Source organism: Coturnix japonica, chromosome 2 (genome assembly GCF_001577835.2).
Source record: "Coturnix japonica isolate 7356 chromosome 2, Coturnix japonica 2.1, whole genome shotgun sequence".
Lineage (NCBI taxonomy): Eukaryota > Metazoa > Chordata > Aves > Galliformes > Phasianidae > Coturnix > Coturnix japonica.
This window is the reverse complement of record NC_029517.1, coordinates 116,346,054-116,373,880: the sequence shown is the minus strand read 5'-3', so window position 1 is coordinate 116,373,880 and position 27,827 is coordinate 116,346,054. Positions and strand designations below refer to the sequence as shown.

General features: G+C 43.4%; 1 protein-coding gene and 1 long non-coding RNA gene across 7 annotated transcripts in view; one reads left to right on the top strand and one right to left on the bottom strand.

Annotated features, from left to right (window-relative positions):
* Positions 1 to 27,827, top strand: part of RNF19A (ring finger protein 19A, RBR E3 ubiquitin protein ligase) — a 48,273-nt gene that overhangs the window by 2,972 nt on the left and 17,474 nt on the right. The window contains exon 1 of one of the 6 annotated variants that reach the window (XM_015856003.2): positions 10,457 to 10,554. The exons of 2 other annotated variants lie outside the window; for them this stretch is intronic. The gene's annotated coding sequence lies outside the window, so the exon portion shown is untranslated. Of the gene's footprint in view, positions 1 to 10,456; positions 10,555 to 15,985; positions 16,155 to 18,249; positions 18,350 to 27,827 lie in introns of those variants that run through there. 3 more of the 6 variants (XM_015855999.2, XM_015856001.2, XM_032442818.1) reach the window with 3 other exon arrangements.
* LOC107310411 lies at positions 15,012 to 15,931 on the bottom strand. Its single transcript, XR_001553585.2, has 2 exons — positions 15,839 to 15,931; positions 15,012 to 15,284 (listed from the first exon to the last, which is right to left on the bottom strand). It is a non-coding gene; the product is annotated as an uncharacterized LOC107310411 (long non-coding RNA).

The window sequence follows — 27,827 nt, the reverse complement described above, 5'->3', positions numbered from 1 at the left end:
CAGAGGAATAAAACCCCAAATACATGGCTGTGAGTTTCAACTAAAGGATCTGTGCTCCGTCACACTTCTGTGTGGGTTTTATTTCTGTTAAAGTAGAATTTCAGTCCTTCCCTCTTAAGTGTCCATGTAAAAATGATTCTTTGGGCGCTCTTATTTAATTTCATTTCTAGCGCTCTGTGGTAAATTATATAAGTAGGTCTTTTGTCTATTGCTGATATTTATGGGTAGACTGATTTGTTCTAAGCTTCTGTAAGGTGACAGTCACCTCACAGTCAAGACTTCCTTGTAAGGGTATTTTTGTAGCTGATGGGATCAGTGGAAGAGACATTCTTATCTGAGTTGTAGGAAGGCTCAGGCTTCATTCTAAACTGCTCTATCGTTGTTTTTTATGTGTTTCTGGCAGTTCTCAGGCACTGTAGGACTGTCTCACCTTGGTTTCGGTTGCTGGGCCTTCCCTGGTACTTCTGGCTCTTTATTTTTTTTTCTCTTAGTACAGCCGTGACTCGAGAATCCAAAACATGGCAGTGATTCCCAAAGAGAACTGTGGGTATTGTGTAGGACTAGAATATTGCAGGCCTCGGTTACAGGTTGTTGCGTGCATGGCTCACGCTGGTTTGAGTTGTTGAAAGAGTTTGGAGAAGAAAGAAAAGCCTCACGTCTGAATCGTAAGATATGATTTGCGGTGTCACTCTGAGGTCTTCATTAAGAGGTACGGGGAAGGCGTTTCATTGCAGCTGTTCGGCTGGGCTTTCATGGAAGTTCTTTGAGATTTACCCTACGTTGGGGTTTATCCACAGTGTAAGAGAAGGTAGGAGAAATCATGGAAACATTGTGGTAGGCTTTTCTGCTCTTAAACTGTGGCTTAGTCAGTCATTTGATGGGTGACTGTTGGCATCTTGTTGAACAGACAGTCAAAATACTGCACCTGTACTTGCCTTGCGTGGGGTGACATAGAAAACTTCTAAAGCTGAAGGATGAGTTTCCATCAGGTTCCCTTCACATCTAGTTATATTACACTGGACTGGCAATCTGATACAAGAGCTGCTTTAATGTAAAGCAACCTGGCAGAGGGTCCAAATGAAATGAGCTTAAATAAAAGTTACACGTATACCAATGTTTCCTCAGCCATTAAAACTTCCTTTCTTTAGAGGCTGGCTTATCCTCTTAATGTTGCCTTCAGCAAGGCATTTGAAGGGCACCTTTGTTTGTTACACTTCAGTTTGCTATAGTCACTTGTTTTTGATTTTTTCTTTCTTCTTTTTGCTTCCTAAACAGAGCTCCATTCCGTTAATGCAAGTATCCTGTTATTGTCCAGGACAAGCTGTTGTTGTGGGACTCTGTCAGTTCTGTTTCCATTTATAGTTGAGATAAATGACTGTTAAACAAACATTTTTCCATAGGTCCTCAAGCTGCTCCCATAGGGCAGATTAGAGCTCTTGCTCTAAACCGGAGTCCCTGGCTGTCCCCTTCACTTGTTCCATTTAGTGAACAAAGAGCTTCAGCAAGAGGAATAGCTGTGGAGGAACAGTGTGCCCTAAGAGTCACGGTACTTTGTCCTCATCATGATTCCTTTAGTGCTGTGTATGAGTGCGGCCTGGTCCTGTGCCTTGGGGTTCTGCTGAGCTCTGCATGCTGAGCTGGCACTGAAGATTTTAGTTGAACCATGGGGACTTCACAGTGTTACCTGGCTGACATCTCTGATAGGATGACAATGCGATATTAGTGCTGCTGCACTTTATTTATACGCATACGTTTATATATGTGTATGACGTATCTAATGGTCGCGTTCCTGTGGAAAAAGGCTTGGTGATGCCATGCCTAAATGTGTCATCTGCCCATTTCCTTTGCTGAAAGCACATAGGGCACAGAACTTGCTGTACATTACAGTGAAACTGGTCCAGAGAAGGAAAATTTTGGCAGGTCAGGGCTCAGACTCAGAAAGAAAATATTATATCTTATATAGGAAGTAGAAGACTTTTACTCTGTCTAAGCTAGATAGATGATGACTGCTTTTCTCCCAGTGCTTTGGGCTTTTTATGACCTAAAAATTGATGCCATATGCTCATATTCAACACTGCAGCTTTTCCCTGTCTTGAGATCTAATTGCACTGAGGCAGTGAATGTTTCATTCAAGTATTAAGTGAACATCTGTAAGGGGACTGTGTATTCAGCGAAGATGCTGACAAAAAGTGGTTGATGAAACAAGTTATGGTTGTTCCTTCTTGTTGGAATTCTTTACGTAGGGAGCACCCTGACGTCCCTCAGAGGTGTAATAGTGGAAGAACTTTTGATCAGGGAGAAGCAATAGCTGCAGTGAGACCACCCAGCCTGCAAGGGAGCTGGAGCACAGCCTGACACACAGCTTTTCCTTCTGGTCAGCTGTTGGGAGGTGCCGTAACTGGGGCCTACCTTCCATGTTTTTCGACAGTGGAAAACCTGAGAGAGTGGTTAGGCCCTGGAACAGGCTGCCCAGGGAGGTTGTGGATGCCCCGTCCTTGGAGGTGTTCAAGACCAGGTTGTACGGGGCCCTGGGCAACCTGATGTAGTAAAGGTGTATGTTTGGTGGCCCTGCCAGGCAGGGGGGTTGGAACTACATGATCCTTGAGGTCCCTTCCAACCCGGGTCATTCTGAGATCTAATATGGTGATGAATTCAAAGAAATATCTGTAAGATGAAGTGTATCCAAGGTTAATATCTTCATTTATAGAAAGTGTGTTAGAAAAATAATGTTTATCACAGTTCAGTTTATCTTCAGTTTCTTTGTTGTGCATCCTGTTGGAGGTGTTCCGACTTCATATTCCTCTACTTTTAAGTCAAAAAATAAATAGAACCAAACTTTCAAACTTGCTGGTTTCTGCTGAGTTGAAGACCTCGCTTCAGCTCCCTGAGGAGAGCAGTAGTTTCCGTCTCAGTTTTACCTGTAAAGCTATATCTGGTACACAGCTTTTGTTTGACTGTGCCTCTTCAAAAGAAAGGCGTCACGCTTTCCTTTTATGTGACGCTGCTAAAAATACATCTTGAGAGCCCAGGAGCTCTTTTACTCAGGGTCAGAGATGGAGGTATCAAACTTCTGCATCCTTTTTAAGCAACGGGAGTCTCGGTGCTTGTAGCCTGTGAAGCCAGACTGCTGCTTTCCTTCAGTTATAAACCTGCAGTCAGTGCAGGTTTATCTGTGGGACAGCATAGAGAAGAAACCTGCAAAGCTACTGTGCTTCCGTATTCTTTTAATTTCACAATGCTGTGGTTTTAAACAATCTCCATTTGGACAGAGGGGTTTTCTGTATCTATTAACCAAAAGCATTTTCCTCCTGAAGTTCCTACTTGAGTAATTACTTTATTCCCATTTCTTTCTTTCCCTTCTCATTCCTGTTTGCTGTGGGCTTTTTTCCCCCCTTACGTGTTAGTGTGTTTTTGTTCAGACTTTGCCTTTGGTGGATAGTTGCAGGAAAAAAATGGACTTTGTCTTCTGTGACCTGACACCAGGCAGAAATTCAGCTGGGGCAAGGATAGGAGAGAGCTGTGTAAGCTCAGCACTGGAGTCCCGAGTCTTTCCATTATTAACAATTAAAGATGATTCCACGATAAATTAGGTAACGGATTAACTCACTAAAGAAAAGAGAACAAGGGTAAACAAAGAGAAGGATCCTGCCTTGCAAGAATTTGGATTATTGGGATTATGTGCTGCCTGTGTGTCTGGAAAAGAAACAATCTCTCTCCCCTGTTTTCAGTGTTAATTTAGTTAGTAGAGATAAGGTGTGCTATGTGCCAGATAAAGTTCTTTTGTCATTGAATTGAATCTTTGCAAGAAGCTGTTGTTTGCTGGGAGGGCGGATTAAGAAATAAAAGCATCTGGAAGCATCTTGTTTAGTCCTGCCCAGCAATGCTCTGCAGCTTTTGCTCTCAAACAGTAAGCAGTGAGAATGGGTTCTTCCCACCTCCTGCACCCTGCCCTAATCAATTACCATCTCCCAGTGTTGTTTGAGTAAAGAATGAGCAAGGACATGCTTTTCTTATCAGTGTAGTGTTTTTCTCCTGCTTTTGTTCCTAAGGTGTGATTTATTTTATTTTGTAGGGCTGTGTAATTAGTTCCTATCATTTCCTCTTATTTTGAGTCATACAGTATTACCTTTCAGTTTTAAGTGTAATTTGGGTTGAAATACGGAATAAGTTGGGTTTGAACTATGGCTTAGAAACTATCCCTTACAAACTGGAGATATTTGTACTATATGACTTCTGAAGCCATCACACAAAGACATGGCACAGGCACAAGGATTGTGGAGCCACAGTATGCTCCTGTCTTTTATATGAACATGTTGCTGTTCACCTTTGGTGGTTAAAGGTAAAGAATGTGCATCTTAATATGTTTGGTGTTCCTCCTGCAGGCTGGGAAAACGCACCTCAGTAAGGTTGCATTGTGCTAAAAATCGTTTGCAAGAGAGGCAAATCAGAACCCCAGAAGGAATGAGCTTCCTGCTGGCAATGCAGCAAACTGAAATGCGACGATTTGTGGAAAGCAGATCGATCCTTTTCTCTTGGTGGTTGGTTTTCTTTTTTTGTTTGTTTCCTTTTGAAAGTGGTGTAAGTTCCCAAGTGCACTGTGAAAGCAATCGGTCTGAAGGCAGAACGAGTCACCTGCAGTGTTGAACCCCCAGAAACATGGACCTTGGTTCTGTAGTATGAAACTGCAGGCAGGGTGGTCACCTGAACCTGAGTGGGTTTGCATTATTTGGTGATTGAGATAAAATTTGTTTTAGTGATTGAGTGTATCTTTGTTGTTGTTGATTTTTCACCTAGGGATGGGTGGAAGGATCAGGTTTACATTCACTGTCCTGTGGCTGTGAAGTTCTGAAGCCCTTTAACTGAGATATGACTTCTGGTATTGTCTACATGTGTGTATTTCTTGAATGAGCGTTGTGCTCAGTGTGTTTTGTAGGTGGAGAACTGCACAGCTTTCAATAGAGGGCAGAATTTAAAAACTCAGCTCCTCTTCATGTGATGAAGGTGAGGAGGATGCCTCCAGCATGCTGGTAGTTTAGCTTCCTTGCTTGGAAGCCATGATTGAGTGCACTAGAAATACTAGAAACAGGATATGGCTTCTGCAGCAATTAGATGGCTTCTTTGCCAGCTTCTATTAACGATAAAGGTCAACAAGGTGAAATTGATTCCTCTGTCGCCTGCAGTGTGTCATTTTGAGGTTTCAGGTCAGTTGAGAAATACCAGAATTCAGGTTGAAGAAGCAAGCATAGCCTAATCACCTTCTGTGTCTATCCTTATTCAGCTGCAGTCCTTAATTGTAAAGCTGTGGTTTTTTGGTCTGTTGCTTTTCCCCCAGAGAAATAAGTGATCCTCAGAATGCTTTTTGCCCTGTGCGCTGGGTAGTCGATCTGGGTTTGGCAACACTACACCTTGTCCATAGGGCAACTGTTTTCTTTCAGTTAGTTTGTAGATGTACTGCAAACAAAACCAGAAGACTGAAATAATTTTCTTCTTCCTCGATTAAGGCATCCGAATAATGGCTGTGTATAGCTATCTCATTTTTCTGCTTTGGGGTTGATATGATCTTTGTTGGAAGCCAAGGAGAACTCTTCATAGGTCAACACTAGTGGTATTTCTTGGCTTTTTTTCTGTATGCATACTTCTACTTACTTGATAGCGCAGATATCTTTGGACACATAACTTGCTGTATAACATAGAATTGAGGCTCTTGGGCATCTCAGATCTAGCGCCTGAGGCTGGTAAATGGTTCCATCCTTAACCATATGCTTTAGTATCTTATTTGATTAGAGGAATATTAACCATTCTACTTCAGTGGGATGTATGTAATATTATAGGGTTTCATCAGCATTAATCTGACGTGTTCTGCAGTGGCCTGTCAGGAAATTGGTTTCCTCTTGCACAGTATTCAGTATTGTTCTGTTCTTCCTTTACTATAAGGGGGATGATCAGTAAGAACAAACAAATGGAATACTGACTAGTGACTTGGTAAGTGTGAATCTGGCAAAGATTCTACAGGGGAGGAAGAAGTAAAAGTCATGCAATTAAACCATCGTAAAGTGCTTTAGCCCACATATCTAAACTGCATGAAGAAAATAGGTTTAATCCCTGAAGTTTTTACTAATGATTTGTGTGTGGTTTCCTAGTTGTTAATAATTGCAGTTGTACTGATGGGTTTGGAACCTTCTTGCTAAGCAGGCCTCTGGTATTTGAGCTCATTTTATCTAATAATACTTCGTCATGCTTTACAGGATTGGCCCTAGACAGTATGATCCATTTGTGTGCAGGGTGTTTTGTGAGTATCTTCCTGCTGTGGAGGACCAGGCTGTAAAGGAAGGCACGCTTTGGCAGCACAAGCCTCTTCTGCTGTTTCTTTCTTGTCGCCAGCAGTGTACCTTTTACTTTCTGCCTGTTCAAGTGTTTTATCCAAATCCTATTCTAATGTAATCGGTTCTGATCTTCATTGAGAAGTTTCCAAGTCAATCTGAATTTATACCCTTTCAGTACCTAATCTGATGCCTTTCTCTTCTTTCATTTGGCACTGCTCCCTCTGTCAGCTTTCCCGGTTCTGCTGCTCTTTGTGCGGTCTCCTTGTTATCCGCTCTCTACGCTTGTTAACTCATTTTCCTCTAGTGTTTGCAGTCTCTATTTTGGGGTACTTTGGCCCTAGTGTGTTGTGTATCTGGAAATGAAAGGTAGACCTTGTTCAGTTCCAGGTTGGTTCAAGTGCAGGGGGATTCCTAACACCTAAAATGTGTGCTGTTTGCTAGAAATTACAATTCCAAGGCCAATAAAATGTATATCCTAGATAGAATCACAGGGTTGGAAAGGACCCACAAGATCATCCAGTCCAACTGTCCTCCCATAACCATTGCTACCACAAGCCACTAAACTATATCTCATAGCTCCTCATCCAGACACCTCTTGAACGCTACCAGGGACGGCAATACACAAGTCAGAATTCCAGTCCCAGTCTCAAAGCAATACTCTTGCTTAGCCTTTCCAGAGGAAATATTTCAAGTTTTGGATTTGTTTTTTCAATGATAACTTTCAAAAAAATAAAATCCAAAAGCTTAAAGAATTTGCTTAAGCAGCTTTTTAGAAATAACTGTGCTGAAGATCCTTAGCATAGAACTTTTCAGCCCAGTTTGCTTGAGAGGCAGCAACTAAGCTGATTTGGAAATAGGATGTTATAATGGGAAGTGACAGACGGTTGTAATAAGAGTAGTGGCTTTTCTTTTAACAAGAGATCCTTGTCTTTTGGGATAAATGACATCCTAAATTGTAAAAATGAGGTGAGTCACGATGCCTTTTACTTCTTATTACATGGGTTTCTGTTTTCAATAGGATGGTTATATTTTTCTAGTTTGACTTAATCTGGCTGTCTGCTTACATTCTCCTCCCCCGTACCATCTGCTGCTTAACGGTGAGGTGCTATACCCATCCTTACGTTAAGCCTCTGGTAGGTCTGCTGTACTCTGTGTTGGCTCGTGTCTGGCTTGTCAAGAGAGGTCTGACAAATTGTTGAGTTTTGGGAATTACTCCCACAAAATAGTGTAGTGTGCTAATTTGGAAGCTTAGCAGCTGCCCTCAGGACATTGTTAATGCAGCAAATAGCCTCAGTAGTTTATGATGTTAAGTCTGTGGCCACCTCCTGCTTATTGCTCTCTCCCTCTCGGTATCTACTAACCTACAGCCATCGATGTAATGAAGTGCATGCCCTTGCTTCAGTTGAGGTCTGAAAAATACAGCTTAAAGGTATCTTATTGTTTAAACAGAACGTCTGATTTTGCTCTGAAGTGTTCTCCTGGTGCTGTGGCCATTTTATTCTCTGTTTTGGATTATAGAGCCAGAAGTTGTTAGTTCTCTGGAAAACTCTGAGGTTATTTTCCTTCTGTAATGTAGAGAGACAAGTATTGAAGGCTGTGTTCTCCTGTACTGACACAAGATTTATTTGTAACAATCTTAAATAGCTTTTAAATGAAATTATACACCTGCTTCCTCTAATGCATTTGTGTAGCTATTTTCTTTGGAACTGCAGGAGGAAATAAATGGTTGCAGATAAACAGTGAAACTCCTGACTTCAAAGAGCTTCCTTCAAAAGCAGGCTAAGTTCACTTTCCTTTCTCAAATGAGTAAAACTGAAATGTAACTTACCTTGTTCAGTTTTGTCCTTACCCATATGTATATGAATTTTTCATCGTGGGTCTTGCATAGGAAAAGAATTAGTAGTACTGGATCATCATAGAATGGATTGAGTTGGAAGAGCCCTCAAGGATCATCAAGTTCCAATCCCCCTGCCACATGATGGGTTGTCAGCTGGTAGGTCAGGGATGTCCTGTATGAGTACTGGGTGAAGTTTATTGGATTTATTTTTCTCTATTGCATATCCTTCTTGTGTTGTGTGGTCGTGTTTTTGTTTTGTTTTTTTTAATAAAAAGCTCTCTGCAGGTAAGCTCCCTGCTTGAGAAGAGATTATGGAGCTGAAGTGTTCTACACTAACACTGTAGGACAGCGTCTTTTCTTCAGTGAGTCCTTACCTGGAGTATCCCCAAAATAGACTAGTCAGCACCTGTCCTCATATTTTTCTTAACTGGGATGTTACTTAAGGAATCTGATTAAAACATAATAGCTTTTACTGACAGAGGCTGCTAAATCAGGATGCGTGTGGATATCTGATCTTCAAATAAGCTTATGCATACACACAGATCAACTGTTTGTAAGTTTTGGACGCCTGCTTGTTTTCATTATCCCTCATCACTGAAATACTAAGTGCTCCTCAACCTCTGTTTTTAGATTTCAGCGGCAGTCAGTTTCTTTTGCAGCTCTGACTTGTAAGGACCCCTTTCTGTTACCCACCCACCTTCTTGGGTGCACTGCGTGTGTATTTCTGCGGGTTTCAGAAGTATGTATTTAGTGTTTTCAAAAACCAAACTTGTTCTTCCCCTTTGGTCTGTTATCAGAACTTTTTATTAAGCTCTGCTATTCTAATGTTGTGCTCTGTAATACACTGCATACACCAGTCTTCTGGAAAGAACGACATTTCTAAGATATCTACCAGTTCAGCTCTGCCTCACAGAAGTTTTTGTTGAGAGAAGCATTTTCCGAGTTCATGATTAGCAATTTATTTTATTGTTCTTGGCAAGCCAGACCTGGTGTGAATTCGATATGACTACAAGGCCTATGTTTTATATAAAAATGCTCTCTCTAGGTCAGGATGTGATCTGATTTCCTCTTGCCTTAATCAGGGTGTGTTATTAAATGTTATATCTTCAAAAAGAGTATTTGTTAGAAAAGGGAAATACAACTTTATGCCGCATGAAGGTAATGTTAGTAACTGTCAGGCTACAAATTTGGCTTATCTCTCAACAGACTTGTACTAGGTTTGAGGGAGCTCATGTTCCTCAAACAAAACTGTGTATAAATGCTCGTTTTTAAAAAGGCGGAGCTTTGTGTTACAGGAGCATCTGGCATCTAGAGCATCAAGTTAAAAGCTGTCCTTCTATCCAGCTATAGAATCACAGAATCACGAAGGTTGGAAAAGACCTTCAAGATCATTCAGTCCAGCTGTCCACCTACCATCAATATTTCCCCACTAAGCCACGTCCCTCAGTACAACACCTGAATGTTCTTGAACACCTCCAGGGACAGTGACTCCACCACATCCTGGGCAGCCTGTTCCACCTACTGACCACTCTTTTGGAGAAGAAACTTTCCCTGACGTCCAACCTGAGTCTCCTCTGGAGCAACTTGAGGCCGTTCCCTCTAGTCTTATTGCTGTGTGGGAGAAGAGGCCGATCCCCACCTCACCACAACCTCCCTTCAGGCAACTGTAGAGAGCAATAAGGTCTCCCTTGAGCCCTGTCTTTCCCAGGCTAAGTACAGAGGGATGATCACCTTCCTGCTCATGCTGGCAATGCTATTTCTGATACAAGCCAGGATGCCACTGGCCTTCATGGCCACCTGGGCACACTGCTGGCTCATGTTCAGCCGAGCATTATCCAACACCCCCAGGTCTGTTTCCTCTACACAGTCTTCCAGCTGCTCTGCCCCAAGCCTGTAGCGTTGCCTCGGGTTGTTGTGGCTGTAGTGCAGGACCCTACTACACTTGATCTTGTTGAACTTTGTCCCATTGGCCTCAGCCCAGTGATTCATCCTGTCTAGACTCCTCTGTAGGGCCTTCCTACCCAGACAGGATAACTAAGTGCAGTTTGTAGTCAATTAGTTTATTTTTGAGGCATGCAAGATAATGAGGAAATAGAAGATTTAGAGCAAAACAAGTAATTTTGAGTAATTGGACTGCTATTACAATATACGGTATTTTTCTTTAGTTCTGCAGATTTGATAGCTAAGCAGGCTTTTTCCCTTCTGACCCCTTCAGGTGGCTGTGAAAGCTTGGCAGCCTGGGATGGAATTGCTCTAACAAGTGTCAGCTTCGGCAGAAGCCATCCAGCCTGCTCCAGGGGGATTTTACCTCTACTCCAGTAATGTTTGACATAAGAGGAGAATACAATGTCAGCACGCAGAAAGACTTGTTAGTAGCACAGAAGCCATACCTGGGTAGGACATGGTTTTATTCATTTTTTCCTTGTGGGCTACTTCTGGTTGTCGTGAGGAAAAGCATTTTAATCCGAAGCTGAAATTGAAGTGATCACACTGCGATGTATGTGGGGTTATGGCCTGACTCTGTTCTTCCTCTGTATTGTACTGTGCAATCAGCTGGCAATGTCCTGTGACATCCTGTGTTGAAATAGCCTGATTTCTGACTGCTGTTATCATTTTCTCTTTTTATTTTTGTGGAAATCCTTTTTTTTTCCCTCCTATATTTGGTGTCCCCGCTTTTTGTCTTTCCTCCTTCTCTTATTTAAGTGTTAGAGAGGTCAGAAGAAACGGTCCTCAGGGAGGACAGGGTTTTGCACTTGTACTGGGAAGTGGATTTCGGAACTGGAAGTTAATGTTTATTGCTGCTGTTGTCATTCCTTCCTGAATTGTCTGGTTAGTCCTTAGGAAACAAAAATTAGTAGAAGAATGAAGAGTGAGATGAAGATATTGGAGAACAGTCATCGCAATGTGAGGAGCAACTTCAACACCTTAAGCTTTTTAGCACTTAAAACACCTTAGCACTTCAACACCTTATGCACTGAGGCTTATTTGGCAGCCCCCCTGTCTTCTCATACCTTGGCTACTGTTCGCTCACTCTGTGAGCTTCCATAGGGGTCACTTAATTTGTTTGGTCTCTACTTGAAACTGTGATACTGCAGAAACTGGAAGATATTTGTCTTGTGCCGTAGCAAAGGAAGAGATCCTCATAGGCTTTCTGAGCAATCTATTAAAATCCTCATACAACAGATCAATTTGTCTAAATTTCTATCACTTTAAAAAAAGAAGTCCTTCTTCTGTAAGACCAAAAAACTTCATCATGTTTCTTCTCAAGGTTTATTATTTCAGTCTGATTCATTTCCTGTTTTTCTGCTAATGTAGGGACAAAAGCAGAAATAAGTATCCTTCAACTGTTTGTAAACCTAGAAAATATGTAATTCACTGTACAGCAGGTGGTTGTGTGTGGCTGTAAGCAGTGCAGAGCTTGATGTGGTTCTTCCCTTTTGGCCCCTGGTCATGTGTTTCCTTCCCTGGCTGCCCCAAGGTTCCAGTGTCTGTAGGTGGCAATTCTGCTCAGATATGGGCGAGGTGGGAGTAGGTTGCAAGTCATGGTGTTTTGTTTTAAATCATGTGGGAACAAGGAGTTAGACAGTAAGACTGGGGTAAAATTAAATCACTCCTTCAAACTTGGTGATTTTTTTAAGCCGTGTTTCATTAGACTGCTGGGCTCATTACCATAGGAGCTGTGGAGGTTTCGCAGCAGTGAGAGATTTGATTTTTACATGAATAATAATACAGAAGGTTAATGATCAGAAGATGCTAGAAGATACTGGCAGGGAGGTTGGCTTAGTTTTGTGCTTGAAAATAGCCTTGCAGGAGTTTGGGTTTATGGAATGGGCACCCTTCATCTCCATTGAGGAGCCTGACGTTATATTCTTTCACTATACCTTTAATACAGATTATATCTTGCTTGAAAGTTAAATCTCATTCCTTTCAAGAAAATACCTGGAAAAGATAAACACTTCAGGCAGAGTATTTTTCATGATGCTGTATTTCATGTTGAAATTCATGAATTAGCAGACAGATGGAAGTTTGCAGTTTCTTTTAGAAAACGTAATCAAATGAAGTAATTGTTGAAATGGCTTTTTAATTAAATTTGGGATCACAGCAGTCTAGTATTTAAATCCTTTTCAAACTTGTATTTCAGAATTAGTTGGATTATTGTGTAGCAGGCTTCATCATGTGTGTGGTTTCCTTTCTTGGTTAAAGAAGGCCTCTTCTCCAAGCAGAAGCCAAAGCAAGGCCTTCACTCTTCCAAATACTTTCCACAGTGAGCACCTCTGTGGAGGTAAGGTTATATCAGGTGTTTAACCATAGGTAACTTCCATCCAGAAGCATCCACTGCTTTCTGTTGCATTCTATGAAGCTGGAACTGAAATGTTAGCTGCTTCAGGATCACCCTTGTCCTTTTTCATCAGCTGTCTGTCCTCCTCAGTGTGTGGCTCCTCAAAGGATGGGATGGGAATGTTCTTGGATGGCTTGGGATGCCCCCCAGGCTGCCAGGCCTCGCCTTCTGATGAGCAGAGAAAAACTTCAGGGCTCTGTCTTCAGCAACATCAGTCATATAATATTGTAAAATTAGCAGCTGATTAAAAAAGAGAAGCATAATATGGTTGGACTCGATGATCTTAAGGTCTTTTCCAACCTGAGTGATTCTGTGATTCTATACTTTGTACTAGTGTGGCCTTTTGGTTTTTTTTAAGAGACTATGGGGATGATTTGAGCGAGGAAAAAACATGCTTTATTTCTGATCCAGATGGCAGTGGGATTTATAAATGTTTTTAAAGATGGCTGCAGTGATGAGAGACAGGACTGGTGTGCTATGTATCACAGTGCTGGCAGCTGAGACCACGTTGAGAAGTTGTTGTGGGTTTAAGGTGAGAGGTGATGGCCTCAAATTGTGCCAGAGGAAGTTAACATTGGACATTAGGAAAGGTTTATTGCATAAAACGTAGTCAAGTACTGGGACATGCTGCCCAGGGATGAGATGGAGTCGCTATCCCTGGGCGTGTTCAAGAGACATGTAGATGTGACGCTGAGGGATGTGGTTTAGTGGGTGTGATGGTGCTGGTTTGATAGTTGGACTAGGTGATTGTAGTGATCTTTTCCAACCTTAATGATTATGTGATTCTAATGCTCAGTGCTTAGAGGAGGAGGCTGGCAGTGGGTGTGAACTCCAGACTAACTGAGATATGGTACGGTCCCTCTGCCTGTGTGGGAGTTTGGTGAGGAGTGGTATGTCAACCCCAGTCTGTATAGGAGGAGCGATGCTTCCTTTCTCTTAGTGCTTCATGCTCTGTAAACTGCACAGGGAAAACCATGCCTATGTGTGTGCAAAGTGCATGCCATACTGGAGGTGGTCTTGGTAGGTTGTCTTTTTGACTAGGGCTGCTGTCATGAGATAAGCAACAAAGAATTCATCTTTTTAGGAGGTTATGGCTCTGTGTAGACAATACTTGTGACTATCTGTATTTCCTGTGATGAAGTTTGCTTAATACTTCAAATTGCGAGGGCAGGCTTTGGGGTTTTTTTTTTTTTATTTCAGTGAAAATATAATTGATCTGCAATCTTTATTTTGTGGTTCAACCTGGATACTATGACAAACGCAAAAGTTAATGCCCAGTGTTGTTTCTGAGGTTCTTAATGCTTAAGAATATAATCCCTTGCAGCTGCTCTGCTGAAGTGATACAGCCTGTGTTCTGGAGCAGCGGTGGTTATTTCTTTCTTAAAAAGGAGATGTGATTCCATTTTAATTCCATGGGCAGATTTTCTTTTGAGTAGTTGGTGTGGCACCTACATTTCTAAACGTCTCACGTACAACTAGCATTTATCAGCAGAAGAAAATGGACTGAAGAGAAGCCTTGCTCACAGGTGTGAGCTCTAACCCCTGCCAGGTCATCCTGGCCAACATCTGGCCTGGCCCAACACTGTGTGGGTTTGGTTGCTGGGGGAGGAGGGCTGGCAATGCTCAGTGAGGCTTAGCCCTGGATAACCCTCTAAGCTATCAGCCGGCGTTGGCTTCTGCGGGAGCATGGATTTATGTCATGGTTCCCTGTGTTCTCCTCTCCACGGCCCCTAGTGTGAGCAGCGCTGCAGTGGACTGTAGTCCTTTTGAGGGAAGGTATTCTCAGAGATTTGTTTTCCTCTTTAGAAACCCATTGGCCAGTATTAATCAAATGTGATTTGGGAGTGGAAGTCTCAAAGAGAAGCTAATTCTAGCTAATGCCAGTTAAGTCTTCTCTTTTGGTGTCTGCGTGTTACTAAATTGTATAAAATGAATACGAGAGAACATTTTAATGCCCTAGCCACAGAAAAAAGGTATTGCTGACTTTTAAATAAAATTATAGAAAACAGGCTCCCTTTTTTGGAGATTGCTGGGGATAAACTTAGGGTAGAAAATGGTAGGATGAGAAGTGTGTGGCAGCCTCACTTGTAGAGCGTATACATGGTGTTTCAGACAGGGCCCTTGTGGTCTTCCGAGGTGTTTATTTTTCTTTATACCCATCTCTAGATATAGGAGTGGTTTTGCAAATAGCTACTACAGTCAGTGCTTAGCAGAATCCTTGAGTGTATGTTGTCCAATAAGAACACAAAGCAGCCGTACAGCTTGAGCATCCTGCAGCGTCTTTTTCCAGGTAGCAATTTTGGCCTTAGTATCTGCTTCTCGTTTTGCAAATTAGGAGAAATAGCTTTCTGTCACAAAAATTACCATGCGGATTTCACAAGAGCGCTCCGAAGACTTTGTTTTAATACTTTTAAAGCTGTTAGTCTGGTTAAAAATATCTGACAGACTTGTATGGTATTTGTGAATTCAGTGTTGTATAACGTTGTTGTAAACCAAAAAAACGTACGACATGTAAGGTATGGGGCCTCATTTATTAAGAAGATGGAGAACGAGGAGTCCATGGAGCAAGGCCAGCTCCAGAAAGAACGGTCTGTCTGTGTGATCCTTCGGGCAGCTCAGCAGCCAGATTCAGCTATTAGGACACTTCTGTCAGCCTTGGTGCCTTTCTAAGATCTGGGAGATGGCTGCTATAGCACTGAGTGCATCCTAACAGCACTGCTCTTCCAGCCTCTGCTACCAGAGTTGGTGCACATGGTGCTGTGTCCCTGCAGGAAGCAGCCAGCTGCTGGGGTAGGAGGCACAGAATCACAGAATGACTCGGGTTGGAAGGGACCTCAAGGATCATGTAGTTCCAACCCCCCTGCCTGGCAGGGCCACCAAACATACACATTTACTAGATCAGGTTGCCCAGGGCCCCGTCCAACCTGGTCTTGAACACCTCCAAGGACGGGGCATCCACAACCTCCCTGGGCAGCCTGTTCCAGGGCCTAACCACTCTCCTAGTGAAGAACTTCCCCCTAACATCCAACCTAAATCTTCCCTCTTTCAACTTAAAACCATTTCCCCGTGTCCTGCTATTGTCAGCCCTTTTGAAGAGTCAAGGCAGCTGGCCTCTGTTAGTCCACGCATCCACCTTAAGCAGTGCTGGAAGTGGGAATGACAGAGAAGTGGAGGAAGGATCAGATACTCATCTCCAGCCTTTATACAAGCTGAAATTGGGCCAGCACTTGTATTGTGCTGCAGTGTATCCATGGCACAACCAGTGGGTGGACAGGGGATGGTGGATATCATGTTTATAGACCACTTTCATTGATATACCTTGAATTTTTGAGTACTCACATGTGCAATGTTGAATATCTCCTTAATTTTGTGCAGCTCTGTGTGCACACATCTCCGCACGGTATGAGGTAGCACTGTGTTTGTAAGGAGAGGGACATTCTGGAGGGCAGAAAACTGAAAGGTTCTCTCTTACATCACTTGTGAGTAATTATGATGGCCTTCCCATGCTGCCACATAGGGCATGGCTGTGTCAAGATCTTGTGTGGCATAGTTGAACACCTCATGGGAAGTAATGAATTCTGAACGGAAAAGGTTTCCTCTTGGTGTCCTGGTATGGATATTCTAAACAAATTAAGACTGATTGGAAAAGCTGCTGGTAAGGCAGGAGGATAAGGTGGGAGGTATAGGTGTTGTGCCACTGAAAATACTTTGTTATTGAGCCAGGTGTGAGGAAGAAGTAGAAAATGCTGCTTAAATTTCTCAGCCTGATCTAAAATAATTGTGTTTATAATGGAGAAAAAGGCAACTTCTAAAAACCTTCACTTTTTTTTTTTTTCCTGCAGTCTTGAGAATAATTGGTCTCATTTCCCCCTCCCGTTCATTTATGTGCACCGTTATCATTGGTGAGGTGAAACGAGTGTGTAAACCAGACAAACTGGTGTGTTTCACCAGTGTGTCTGTTATGCAGAATTATGACTTCACTGGTAGCAAAGCTTTCACTCCTCCCATTTAATATTTCTTCTGTCTTTTCTTCCTGCCCTCCTCTGTGTCAGCAGTAGAGCTCCCAAGGATTGTATTTCTGGAGGAGGAGTAGGTGATTCTTGGAGGGTGTTAAATGAGAGGGAGCCGGGTCGTATCCGGGCAGTGAGATCTTAAGGACTTGCTGGTTGTTGCTGGCACGTGTTTCTGTTCTGCTGAAAAGCCACAAACAGAGCTGAAGCGGCTGTGAGCTCTAACGGGGAAGTGTGGGCAGATACAAACCACTCCAATTACATGAAAACATAGATTTCAACAGTCATATCTTTCTGAATGTAGCTGTTATCTTCTTAGCATGGAACAGTGTCAGCCTGACCAGTTATGTAAAAAGGCTTCGCTCTGTGTATATTTCAGTTTGAGTTCAAGCTTGCCTAGTATGAGTAAATAATGGGAGTCCTGTGATGTGAAACAGAACAGTTCCTTTTGGACGTGGTCTCATGACTGATAGCGGAGTTGGTTTGTCACATCATTATTCTAGTTTATTTGTGCTTATTATTAATATTCTCCACTTGTTTTGGTGTCAAAATCCTTTTGAATGTGTCTTGGCCTTTGTGCTTGCTGAAATTGCATTGCACAGCTCTCACAGTAACACCGCTGCAGTTGCTACAAGGTGATCTGCCCGAGGGTTCTTCTGGCCAGAAGTTTGCAGCAGAGCCCTTCTGTCACTGTGCTCAGTTCTAAATGGTGAGGAATCATTTGTCCCCCTTCAGTTCGGTGTTTAAATGTTTTCAGTCAGCAGACCTGAAGCTTCTAAATAAGTATTAAGTCATAAGAATTAGTATTTTAATAACTTATGTTCTGATCAGACCATCTCACTTCTGAACTGTTAGAACTGTGCATTTTGTAGGCCTCGTTTCTCAGGTGAGATTACCGAGTTTCAGACTCACTGAAAAATGAAGTTAATCCTCGCTTTGTACAGTGGAAACAGATGTGCAAGTGGAGTTTTTGCAGAGGACTTCCAGTTTTCAGTAACAGCGACTGTGTTATTCTCTGTACTGGCGCAGTTACAGCACATGATTCATTTTGGTCTCATGCTGTAGCAAGGAAACCGCATGCATCTCGCAGCGCAGCGAGGTTAGAGGAGCACGTTTCAGGCTGAATGCAGAGCAGCCATCAAGGATACTTACTCATTCCATGGAAGTCTCCTTTTGCGTTTCAAAGCAGGCCTGGGGAAAATGAATCTCTTGCACAGATGTTTCACCTTCACCGGAGGCAGCTCTGCGCTGCTTGAAGAATTGAGCTGATGGTAATACTCCCTTCTTGAAACTCGGTTTGGTTTTATAGTTTGTTTTCTCTGGCTGTTTCCCTGCCATCCCCCTCCAAAGCCCACACCGCAGTTGTTGAATTTGTTTCAACAGACAGTGGGAAGGGCTGGCTTGGGATCGGAGCCTGGGTTTATACCTGTGCAGAGCTCCTTGCAGCTGAGGGGAAGGGCTCCTGCAGCCCTAACTAGAGTTTGCTCCAAACCTCTGGCATTGTTTCCCTGTGTATTACTGGTCTCTTTGGTCGTTGATCTGGTCTTGCTGGGAGATGGTGAACACAACCACAGGTCTGTCCAGATCACACACCCTCTTGGAACTGGGGTCTCTTAGAGAACTCCTGATAACGGTGGGTACTGTTCGATAATGTCACAGGGTTATCTGGAAGTTAAACTTTGCCCGTTGTGAATGTGAAACTTGAAGCTCTTTGGGTTTGGTTTTCATTTGAATGTCTACATTCTTTCTGGTTTGTCTGGTTTCTCTGTGAGGTGCTTGTTTTTCTCTCAGGAGCTGTGGAAGGGAAATGTTGCTATCCTGGAGCATTGCTTGCGTGCAGGTTTGTAAAAATCCCATTTTAAATCTGTGTTGGCTGTCTCAGCCTTCTGTTGGGGTTTCCCTGGCTGATGTGGTGCTGCATCATGCAGAAGTGCTGGCAGTGGTATCTGCTTTGTGTTTGGAGGTGGAGGAGAAGACAAAGGCTGTCCTACCTGTCCCCTTCCTGCCCTGGAGCAGGCTGCATGGCTGGGTGATGGGGTGTGCTGGTGGGGCTTCGCTGTGTCCATGCTTGGTGCGAGGATAGAGATGTGCCACTGCTCTGCCTCCTCCTCAGCACTTGCCTGCACTGCTCTGCCCTCCTCTAGGCTCTGCCTGGTGTGCAGTTTACCTGTAGCCAGACAAATAAGCCAGCTGCACGGGGAGGCTGTGCTCCGTACGGCTGAGCTCTGTCTGAACATCAGTCTGTCCTCCCCCTCTTCGTGCTCTGCTGCGTTGGTCTCCAGACGGGGGAATCTGCGTGAAGTCCCCATGGCTGTGTGTGTAACGCCTGCCAGAGCATCTGCTGGCAAGGAAGGGCTGACGTCAGCAGAGCCGGGGCGAGGTTTAGCATTGCGCACATTCAGTCACCTCGTTCGTCGTGGCTGATGGCTTGTTGGAACCGAAGCAGAGTTTGCAGGGGGGATAAATCAGTGCGAGCGCCATTTGTAGCCTGACCCACTCTCTGTCTTCTGTGTGCAGAAATGTACCTGACAGCTGTGCATTTTCCCGTTTATTACAGACATTTTGGGTTATTTTATAAATATTTGTGCCTGACACAGTTGGCGTGCAGGATGCAGCTTTCAGTTATTTAACTGGGTTTGGTTTAAACAGCTCTCAGGAGTTTGGATATTTTTTCAGGAGCGAACTAAGCGCGTTGCTTGAGGGGTTTTCCCATTGTTAAAACTAAACTAGAGGTTTTTAAGCAAGAAAAACCATCTGTAATTTTGAATTCACGGTGATTAACTTGGAAGTAGGAAGAAGGCGAGGGCTTAAAGGCACTCTGTGGGTTTGTGATCTTCCAGAGAAAGCAGTGTTATATTTTCAATAAGCAGAGGACTGACTTTGTTACTGCTGGTTAAACGAGTCTATCTGGCATGGAAATCACACCAAAGCCTGTGCGATAGGTTCAGTGCGAGGTCCTTGTTTTGTCTGAGCTGTGTCTGGTTGCAGGCTGTGTGTGAGGCGATGGGAGCAGGACGGGGTGTCACTGTGACAGACTCCGACTGGAGCAGGAGGATTGCAGCTCATACAAAGAAAATAAACCAGAGCTGTTGGAGCTTTTACAAACTGTTTACTTTGTCTTTCTTAGCAAAATTCATCCTGACACGCGAGGACTTCAGCTCAAGTTCAGGTTAAGTAGCAGTCTTGGCCCGAGGCAGTGTGTTCTGCACTAATTCAGTCCACCAGATCGGTTGTTTTTGTGATCTAGGAAGCTTTTAAATCTGCCTTAGATTTTGCTTTGTTTTTAAGGCTTACTAAACACCGCACCGAGCTGAAGGCATGAACCAGCATTGCTGTTTGAAAACCACAAAGCCTGCCTTTACCTCAGAACCTGAAATAGCACAGTTGGAAGTTATAATTAGCGTCGAAGCTGTTTTCAGTAACAGAGAAAATAAGCACAGCAGCTTTTCTAGGAATTGTGTTGTGCTTGCTTCATTTTTATTTTTTTTTTCTTCTTGCAATTGTTTGAAATGGGCGATGTGTCACACAAAGGGGCCTGTCCAACCGTGCTTCCATGGCTGCTGGGGAAAAGCTCTTTAGGGTGGTGCTGTGTGAAGAGGAAGGTACCAGCCAAGCAGCTGTGCTGACAGAAGGAAGGTGTGAAGCTTTGTGTAGGTATGTGCATGTGTATGTGGGGGGAGGAAGGGAGCAGGGGTAACAGTTTGAACCCCCTCAGAAGCATAGAGATGGGGAGCTGTGTTTCAGAAGCAGGGCTGGGCTGTAGGGAATGTAGCTTGCTAATTCTAGGAATGATGCAGTGAGCAGAGCAGTGCAGGTATGCCATGACACACCCTTACTCTCCAGCAGCTGCTCACTGTGTGTTGCTGCTGCATTCCTCTACTGTTGGCGTGCAGACCTGTGCTGTGTGGGACCGCTGTGGAGATTCACCATCCCCGAGTTGCTCTCCCTTAATGGTCATTAATGAGGCACTGAAGACCAAGGAGGTTTCACGAGAGCCTTTGAAGCAGAGTGGGTGCCCTTCCACTATCTCTTCCAGCTGTTTCAAACAGTACAGTTCTGCATAGAGGAAGTCTGCTTAGCCCCAGGTCTGCATTACGGTTACTCTGCACTGCTGTCAGTGGAAAAATATTTGGAAAAACTCACATCAGCCAGCCTAAATCCTGCTGCATGCTGACACAGCCTGTTTCTTTGGCATAGTGCGTGATGTTGTAGGTGGTATAACTGTGCTGGCAGAATAGCTTCTCCTGTTGGCACATACTGCATTTCCAGTATAGGTGCAGCATCAGATGTCCTTCTGATGGCCACCATTCAGCTTTTTCTTCCTTTGTGCTTTTGAACTAGCGTTTGTATTATTTGTAATGCCTCTGGAGTCCGTCTGTAATTCCGGCTCACTCCCCTTGTCTTGCCCTGTCTGTGCTGAACAGGCTCTATCTTTTCAGCCCAGTCTCTTTCTAACTGCCCCAATCTCGGTGGGGCTGGAAGAACCCTTTCCATACTTGTCCCCAAAATAACGTGGTAAGGTTGAACTTTCCACCTCATCTATTTGGTAATCGGGGGTCTGTGTGTTTTGTGGCTGTTTTGTCTTTGCCGTCTCTCGGTGCTGTTCCTGTTTCTCCCTGTGTCAGGTTAGGCCGTGCGATAAGTTCCGTGGTACTTCTGCTGCTTCCTGACGCCAATGGTTTTTCTGGAGGCAGGGAGTGTTTCCTGTCTGGAGGCTCAAGGCAGTGTTCCTGGCAGGAGGGATTATTTTTGTTTCCCTGGCGAGATCTTTCCCTGTCTTTGTTTTTGTCTCTTTCTCTAAGTTGTTCGTTCTGGTTTGGTCTTGGTCTGTTTTTAAGATGGCACAATTTAACTATAGCTTTCACTGAACTAAATCTCTCCACACAGGACTTTCGTAGCTGATGTTTGTGTACTGGCTTGTTGAATCCCTAGGCCAGGCAGCAGTGGCATTGAGTGCATTGCACCAGTTTGTGCACTGATTTCACTTCTTGAGTGGTGTAGGGAACCTGCTGTGGCAGGAGGGTTGGACTCGATGATCTCTAGAGGTCCCTTCCAACTCCTACAATTCTGTGATTCTGTGAACAGAAGTGGTTGGTGCTGTGCTGGTGCAGGTATTGCTGTCTGATGGCTTGCGGTGTTGTGGAATCAGCCATAGCAGAGTTAAGAAGTCATAGTATGTTATAGTCATAGTATGTTATGCATAGTCATGTTATGCATGTTGTCTCTGTATCTGTTTTGGTAATAATAATGGATAAAATACCACTGGAGAGCTGGAAAATCATACCTGAACACTTTACAAGGCATCTTATTTTGAGGCAAAAATATTTCAAGACTGGTATGGTACTTTTTTCTTTCTCTTCCCCACCCTGAAAATAGGTGTTAGGTCTGCCAGAGACAACCTGGAAGGCAGCTGGAAGGTGCTGTCTGTCAGTCAGCTGTTCACTAATGCCCTGCCTCAGTGCCAGACAAACTCCCGGCTGCTGCTGCCAGATTGAACACTCAGTTGGAGCCAGGGCCTGAGATCTGTTACCTCTTCTGCACCCTGGCTGCCATCCCTGCAGTGTGGTATGTGGGGCAGAAGCTGTTTAAGCTTCTCTGGAGCTCCTGCTCTTGGTTTTAGATCCTGCTGCTGTGATATTTGCCCTTCCTTGCAGCAGGGTACGCGTTACTTTGGTTTTAGAGTAGGACACGCTCTGAAGATTGCTTGAAAACAGAAGCGTCACAGAATTTGATGTGTGGCCACTGCTGTCTGTGCAGGCATGATTACAGGCCTGAAATCACATCTATGTGTTCTGGAAGTTTGCAGAAGTCTGAATTATTTTCATTTTGAAGCAGTTTTTCTGTAGAAATGACCTAAGCTCTCAGAAGTGTTGCAATGTTTTCCACTTGCTGTGTTGGTAACGCTTGCGGAACCCAAACTTTCTGTTACTGTTTCACCTGTCTATGTCTTCATTCTAGTTGTTTTGCAGTTCCTTCGCTCTTTCATGTTGATTGCACTTAGAGATGATTAGGAATTTAAAAGCAGAATTTACAGTATGTTCTTTTAAAGTGAGAAAAGGTTCGGTTTTATGTGGTTCTGAGGGTTTTTTGTTCATGTCTGTTGTTGTTATTGTTATGTGGTATTTTGGTGTTTGTTCTGGGTTGTTGTAGTCTCAGGCACTGCAGAGGGTCATCTGTCTGCCCTTTGTCAGAAGGATTTACTCACACAGACCACCTTTCTTATCAGCTTGATGGACAGAATGAGTACTAAGTTAAAATGAAAGTGTTAATGCAGTTGGATTAAATCCCCTTTTTGGTGTGTCGGCAGCTTGGGCAGTTTTTAATCTCCCTGTGTTGCTTCCACTTTCCAGACCGCCAGCCAGCCAGATGTTTTAGAGCATGACTTCAGTGTCTATATATATAAACAAATCATTCCACGGAAGTGAAAATACATGCCCGTCATTGCACGAAAAGACAAAATGACCAGCACGTATGCAAGGATATATCATGTCTGTATGAGGATTTAAGTGGTTTAAACTATAAATTACTTCTGCGTCGTTTTGTTTCTCTTCCCGCCTTTTATTATTATTATTTTTGTTTCCCCCTCCAAGGTTTCCAAGACTGGTTTGAGTTGGCTGATTTTGGTGTACATTTGCTTACAGCAGCACCACAGTGCATAGAATCAGCTTCTTTTTGTTGTTGCAGTAAGAGCATGGTTGAGCTGAGGCTGCTCTGCTGAGTTAGATAAGAGAAAATTGATCCTGTTAGTCTTCCCTGCTACAGATGTAGGCTGGGAGGCTCATAAATAGAGCCGAGTCTCTCCGCTCAGCTGTTGGTTTGTGTCAGCCATTGTGCTCGATGTATCCAGATGTAATGCTGCTGGTTTGGAAAACTGACCTATATATAATTTAAGGAATTCTGTCCTGTTTGTCATCAACTGTACGCTGTAGGCCCTTAGGAGAATATCAGCAGACCTTCACCTTACCACGGCTGAACTTGCTAATAATCTGCATCTGTGCAGAAGAAATCTTTTTCTGAGCATCTGAATTGTGGAGGCAAAGATGCTTCTCCTCTAAGCTGCTTGTGTCTGATTGTGGAGTGTCCTTTTGGAGTTTGAAAGGGCGGTGACCAAAAAGCATCACTAAGCCTCTAAACAGTCAGGCTTTGGGGAGGCCCGTGAACGGCGTGTTCTTCTGTGCAAGGGGGAGGGAGTGGTTGTGTCAGCACTGGCTGCGTCACTCCGACTTTCAGAATGAGCTGAGCAGCTTGCGGGACTTCCTTCCCTAACGGCAGCTGTCACAGACACATGATATGGGATGTGCTGCTCGGTCAGGTAGTCAGTAAGGAAGGAGTTTAACTACTGCAGGCTTTTCTGCTGCTAGGATCAGGTGATCATGTGCTACGTACCAGTGAGAATTTTAAAGCAGAAAATGATGTAACTGTTAACTTCTATCAATTCTGCAGCGGTTACTCTGCAGGACTGTGTGTGTTTTAACTCCTGTCAGTCTCTTGGCTTGTGTGGCCGGACAGAGGCACTGTCCCAGGCTCTGAGCCCAAGCGGGTCTGCTGTCTGTATGCTTCACTGTCTTACAAACAATCATGGCTTTGTTCTGTAAGTGAAAATAACATTTCCGGATCATTGACACGAGGTTGTAAAGAAAAATGAGCTGTAAAGTAAACTGGGAGGTGGTGATGATTACCGCGTAGCATTTAGGTTTTTAAGAGGTTAAAATATCTCTGCTGCACAAGCGCTATTCCTATTAAGTAATGTACAATTATAGCTTCGTAAACCAAAATTCTTTTATAACACGATTTGGGATTTGAAGTAATACTCTAGACTTGATAAGAGAAACCACAGTGTTTCTCTATAATGTTTATTGAAAGGTATTTACAAACAGAGGTCTTGTTCTGCTTCAGTGATCACCCAGCTGAGATGTAGGTTAACAGCTGAGAAGAAATGCTGCTTGTCACCTGGGAGCAGTGCTGGCCTTCCACCTGCTTTTAGTATCTCATAAATATACTTCCATTTAATTTTAACAAAGTGGTGGGTTTTTTTTTTTCCAAACCTGTCCTGATCATTAGAAGATTTATAAAGCCAATAGACTGTGTGTTATGGAAGTTTTGGAACAGGCTGCCCAGGGAGGTCGCTGAGTCACCATCCCTGGAGGTGTTCAGGAAGCATTTAGATGCTGTACCTGAGGGATAGGGCTTAGTGGGGAATATTGGTGGTAGTTGGACTGGATGATGTTGGAGATCTTTTCCAGCCTTGGTGTGATTCTATGATTTCCACGTGTTAGAGCAAGTCTTTTTCCTCCTGGGAGTTTTCTCACTTTTGCTTGTGTCAGGCTGCTGTTCCGAGAGGCTCTCCCTCCTGTTCTGCTCATCAGTGCTGTGCTGAGGGGACGTGGCCGCCATCTTGTTGGCGCCTCCAATTGCCACAAACACCAGGGTGGAATTGAGAAGTGCCTGGAGCGGTGCTTGAAAGCAGAAATTACTGAAACGATTCCATTTGTTAAGGTTGATATGTAACTTTTGAGATTTGTTGTGACATTTCTAAAGATTTTGCCCGAGTTGTTTTTTGGCCAAATGTGAATCTGGAAGTCCCATTTCTGAAAAATGGCCTCTATGCATCCATCAGTGAATCTGCCATAGATAGAGAAGCAGGAGCCTGATTAACTAAATAATGAAGTAATGTGCACTTTGAAAAAGGTCTGCTGGTAATAGGAGCTCTGGTAACTTGAGGAAGGAGTAGTCTCTGTACCTGAAGTGAAGTGCGTGCGTGAATGTGTAGGGGGCATGAATGTGGAGGTATCCTCCTGCACAAGTGTCTGAAAGATCATTTACTTAATGCTTGGATCATTGTGTCAAATGTAAGCTTGCTATACTGGTGCCCTCTTTCTGGAAAACCACAGAGAAGGAAAATTTACATTAGTACATGCTTAAAATAGTCCTACGCAGCTCAGTGTGAGGTGAATGAATTATTTAGGTCACTTTGACTTTGCATCTTATATTCTGGCATACTGTAATACATCACTGTAAGTGTTTGGTAAAGACAGGGTTTTTTTTCTCTAGATCTGGGAACTTTCTCAAAGCTTGAGAAATTCTTTGATACAAATCCGTTAACTTTCTCAGATTGAACGATCTTATTAGTTTAATCCAAATAATTAAACTTTAATTTTACCTTGTATTAGGAATCGGAGTTAAAAGGCATCCCGAAAAAGCCTACAAACGGAAACCAAGTTGATGCTTGGTTAAATAACCAGGAGGGACAGATCCCTGAGGTAAAGGGAGGGACAGATCCCTGAGGTAAAGGGAGGGACAGATCCCTGAGGTAAAGGGAGGGACAGATCCCTGAGGTAAAGGGAGGAACAAGATCCCTGAGGTAAAGGAGGAGACAATGTCCCTGAGGTAAGGAGGAACAGATCCCTGAGGTAAAGGGAGGAACAGATCCCTGAGGTAAAGGGAGGAACAGATCCCTGAGGTAAAGGGAGGAACAGATCCCTGAGGTAAAGGGTGCAACAGGAAAAGTCAGAACTTGTAATTTAAGCCCCGGTGACGTGAGGCAGTTCTTAAGGATTTTAGTGATGATGTAGCTGCAGCTGTGCAGTGTCTATGTTGCCTCTGTGTTTGAAGGAGTCAAGGACAGAAGGTAGTCTGCAAAAAAATTAGCCTGTGGAATTAGAACTTCATTGCTGTTGCAATTTCAGTAGGGTTAAACTTGGCTGTCTTAGAGCATTTCTTAAGAAGTTTTAATATTGGTGAGTTGCTAAGGTTACATTGCAGAGAGCCATACCAGAAGACATTTTTCAGTCATCTCGAAGTAGAAAACAATTTGCAAGGTTTTCACATTTCCTTTCCCTCTTCCCTCATTATGTGGTTAGCAATAGCATTTACTTAAGGCAGCGTAGCCAACAAGAACTTCGTAAGGGAACATATTGGGTAAGCGGAGGTAGTTTGCTGGGGAAACCTGCTGAGGAAACAACTGAAGGAACAGGCAGAAAACAAGTGCTGAGCTATGTCTGTAAATGAGTGGTGTCAATAAGCACTGTTTGTGCTTATGGAAATCTTCACATTAGAAGGTGTTTTTGTGCTGTGGAAAGTTGCCTTGTGGTGCTCTATGCCACGAGCAGAACACAAAGAACTGCTAGAATTGTGATTTGTGGTAGGGTTTTAGGCATGGCAGGAAGCCACAAACATGTTTATGTGTAATCTGTTAAGTGTTTTGAGGAAGTGTTGAGGATGGTGCTAAACTTATATTTTTAGGAGCTGGGTGTTTGTTAATCCCTTTCCCATACTAATTGCTTGTATATACAGGTCAGGGAGAGTGGCACAGAGTTTGGAATGAATGCTGCTGCTCAGAGTCGGGTTACTGATATCTGCCATCCAAATTGTGCATCTCAGCTCCTTTGAAGTCTTTTGATTTCACAACTCGACTCTTCTCACAGTGTATCTGTTCCGTATGGGCTCGTTGTTACGGGAATAATGCAGGCATTGTGTTCTCCTGCTGTACAGAATGAAATACTTTTCTTTCTTCTGTCAGCAAAAATATGCAGATGCTGTGCTGGGTTGGGCAGCCTGAGAGCTGTCAAGAGCTCCATATTACACCAGCAAGGCTTTTGTGCTTCCGTTCAGCTTTGATTGTAATTAGCATTGTAAGATTTGTCTTCATTTTTCCCTGTAATAAATCACTCACAGAGTCTTTTCAGCAGTCATCTTCAAAAGCTACTAAAAATGACAATCCAGAATTACCGTATAGGGAAGAATATGGCTTTTTAAACTAACCTCATGCACTTAAATCTAGAGAGAGTAATTGATGATTGTCTCAGAGTAACTGGCAGCTTCTCTGTTTAATAGTCCTGACTGAATTTCAGCCTTCTTTAGAAGACGGATCTGCTACATCTGAGAGACTGCTTGTTGGATCTCTCTATGCAAAGAGATCTGCAGGACTTTGTGTCTCCTTTAGAGCACGGGAGAATCTGTTTATTTAAAAAGTAAGAATGAACATCTGTTCAATCACCAGAACTGCTATTTCTTGATTTTGTACATCTGTTGGAACTGACAGAGATGGCTGTAATATGCATTTCCTCCCCAGAGAAAGGGAGGAGGGGGAATGGACATAGTTATAGACTTGGTTGGGTTACTCTGGTTTATTTCCTACTTTAGTTAAGAAAAAAAAAAAGCAAACCTTACTTGAAATAAATGCTTTGATTTCTGTTCCTGTCCTTCATGGGTTCTCTTGGCTTGATGTGGATGGCGTTTTCCACCCTCCTGGTAGTACCAGCATGGTACTAAGTAGTTATAACGTAGGTGTAATCATATACATGTGTTTGTGCTCTTCT